The 3257-nt window shown below is 39.6% G+C and overlaps 1 protein-coding gene across 1 annotated transcript in view; it reads right to left on the bottom strand.

Moving 5' to 3' along the window:
* The window catches only part of prickle1a (prickle homolog 1a), a 24288-nt gene extending 21251 nt beyond the window's left edge, over positions 1-3037 (bottom strand). The window contains exon 1 of the mRNA XM_067379650.1: positions 2863-3037. The gene's annotated coding sequence lies outside the window, so the exon portion shown is untranslated. The remainder of the gene's footprint in view (positions 1-2862) is intronic.
* Positions 3038-3257: the final 220 nt, after the last annotated feature.

Genomic DNA, 3257 nt, shown 5'->3' on the forward strand with positions numbered 1-3257 from the left:
TGAACAATGAAAACACGAATGCTCAACACCAGTTAGTTTCCACCATCACAGACACACCCGGACTCAGAAAGCGCTCATATTCCCTGCTGTTCATCTCATAAATCCCATCATTCTGACATGATCTAAATGCATCAACAGTCCTGCGCCGGCTCTCGCCCCGGCCATGAAAGACGCCGTTATTCGTACGTGAGACGTTCAGTCGCCCCTCCACGCGTGCGGCTCCATAAAAGCCTGCCGGAGTGTTTGGGTTTGGAGCGTTTGACATGAACGTCCAGTCGGACACAAGCGGAGCTCTGTGCATGAGGCATTAAATCAACACACACCGGCACGAGGGCTCAAAGCTGGAGTCTTACACACAGATTCACAGTCAACACGCTCCATCTGTTTACATGTGAGGCTAATCTCACGCAAACATGATCAGACCTACATGACAGGTGAAAGAGGACAATAAAGCCAAGCTATGGAAGCAGTTTCTGCCACCACTATTATCTAAACTAGCTTGAGTTTTAGCTTATTTTCAAGTTTGGAAGTTAAATCATTGGAAATTTGTGTTTAAACACATGAAGGACTGCAGATACACTAACTATGCCACATGTTCTGCATGCATCGCCTCACAGCTCCACTAGAGAGCGCCACCATCTCAAACCACGTCACCATCATCACCGAGAGGCTTTTAACAGCCAAACCAGATCACATATTGACCAGTAATTATTTCAAGCACACATCAATGCCAGTTCCTCCTGGTGGCTTTTAAGCCCCAATCGTCTCAATCTCGGTTCAGCGGGGTGAAGAGAGGATCTGTCTCTCAAAGCCTCGTGTTGGTGAATGCGTCTCCATATGGAAACTGAGTCCTGTTGACATTTGCGGTCCCCTGTGGGGCCCGAACTCTGCCAGCTGGCATCAGAGCAAACGGCTTCATGACTGCTGTCATAGATATGAGTGAAGATAAACCCCTACTGTACCACGGTAAATCTGATTTCAACTTCCCTTCTGGCTCAAACTGCGGTTATCAGGGTAAAACATCATCATTTACTCGCAGTCATGTCGTTCCAAACCTGTTTGACTGCCGTTCTTCAGTGGAAAACAAAAGAAGGTATTTTGAAAATTCATCATTTTTCCATACAGTGAATTGGCTAACATGACTATCAAGTTCCTAAAAATAACAAAAAACATCATTAAAGCACCACAAAAGTATCGTAGCCGTAGCCCATTTTTGGAGCTGGACAGTCGTGGTCACTATGAAATGAATGGAGAAGAGCTGCATAAAGATTCAGCAAAAATAAATAAATAACAGCAAACAGTTTTGGAAAGTATGGAAGCTTGTTTCTGCCATGGAATAAAAAGATAAAAATGGTAATTGTGACTTTTTTTCCCTCTTAATTCTGAGTTTAAATCTCACAATTTGACTTTTTTTTCTTGGAATTCTGAGGTTAAATCTCACACATCTGACCTTTTCTCTGAATTCTGAGTTTACATCTCACAATTTAGAAAATTTTCTGAGTTTAAATTTTTTGTAATTCTGACTTTTTTCTCAGAATTCTGTTTAAATTTTGCAAATCTGACTTTTTTTTCTTTAAATTCTGAGTTTAAATCTCACAACTCTGGCTTTTTGACATCACAAATTTTGACATTTTTTCTTTGAATTTTCAGTTTAAATCTCGCAATTCTGACTTTTTTTGGAATTCTGAGTTTACAACTTTTACAAATTAAAAAAAAAAAAATCTTGGAATTTTGAGTTTAAATCACGGAAATCTGAGTCTCGCAATTCTTTTTTCCTCAGAATTGAGTTTACATCTTGCAATTTTTACATTTTTTTTTCTCTGAATCTGGAGTTTAAATCTTGGAAATTGGCTTTTTCTCTGAATTCTGTTTTTAAATCTCGGAAATCTGACTTTTTCCTCTGAATTCTGAGTTTACATTTCGCAATTTTGAAATTTTTCTTGGAATTTTGAGTTTAAATCTCGCAATTTGATTTTTTTTTTTTTTTGGGAATTGTCTTAGAAATCTTAGAAATCTGAGTTTCTCGTAATTTTTGAGTTTATATCTCACAATTCTGACTTTTTTCCTCTGAATTCTGAGTTTATAGAATAGAAATGTATATAAAAAGTTTATTGCGATTCCATCTCACAATTCTGAATTTTTTCCTCACAAGTGTGAGTTTATATCTCATAATTCATAATAATCCTCAGTATTGCGAGTTTATAACTCATAAATCTGAATTTTAATATCTCATTAGTGTATTGCGAGTTTATATCTTGCAATTTTGAAGGAAATCCAAATTGTGAGATAAAAAGTTGCAATTACCTTTTTTATTTTTGTACTCAGTGGCAGAATCAAGCTGAAGATGATTAGCCTAAATTATGACATGATTGTCATTTTTACACTGATCTATTCCCACGGTGTGTCTGGAAAGAGGCAGCGATACAGATCAGTGACGTAAAGCAGAGAACATGAGGAATCTTATGGAAAACTTCTGATTAACACCAAGATCAGAAGCCTTCTGGAGATGGTAGTTGTGGAGCAGTTGTCACTGAAGTGACAGGCACAGCTGAGTCCAAACACACATGCAACAAATCCTTCAGTACACAGAAGCACCATCTTGTGTTTCTGGTCTTTCTGTAAAAATGACCTGGATAATGAGTTTAGAAATAGACCAGAAGCTCCTGGGACACTTTTGCTTTGAGCTTTCCCACAGAGTTTTTCCAGACTTCAACTAAACGCCTCTCATAACATCGCATCAGTCCGAGCTCGTCTCTGAATGCAAATAATGCAGAAAGCGCAACAGATTCAGTCATATTGTATTCATTATAACTGAGCAGAAGTCTTTCACACACGTATGAAACGCTAAACATCAGAACTTACCCGAATAACTTCTCCTGTAGCGATCCCAAAAATCCAGCACAGATCCTCTTTATTCGCACAGCAGATCCGCGCTCGCGCTCGTCGGTAAAATATCCGCGAGGGTCGGTCACTGCTGATCCGGAGCTTTAAACTGCATATCTGAGGTGAAACACACACAGATGAAGGGACGAGCGTGTTTGTGTGAGAGATCTGTGTGTGTGTGTGTTGGGGAGGTTCGCGTACCTCCTGCGCGTAATCACACCGGTGCGCGTCCGTGTGCGTCACGTGAACCGCAACGCCCGCACAGACGCGACGTAATACGCGTGCAATTTCTGAAGCGCGCAAAGTTCTACACTGCAAAAAAAATTATGTTACTTAGTATTTCTGTCTTGTTTTCCAGCACAAATATTCTTAAA

Source organism: Chanodichthys erythropterus, chromosome 24 (genome assembly GCF_024489055.1).
Source record: "Chanodichthys erythropterus isolate Z2021 chromosome 24, ASM2448905v1, whole genome shotgun sequence".
Taxonomy (NCBI): Eukaryota; Metazoa; Chordata; class Actinopteri; order Cypriniformes; family Xenocyprididae; genus Chanodichthys; species Chanodichthys erythropterus.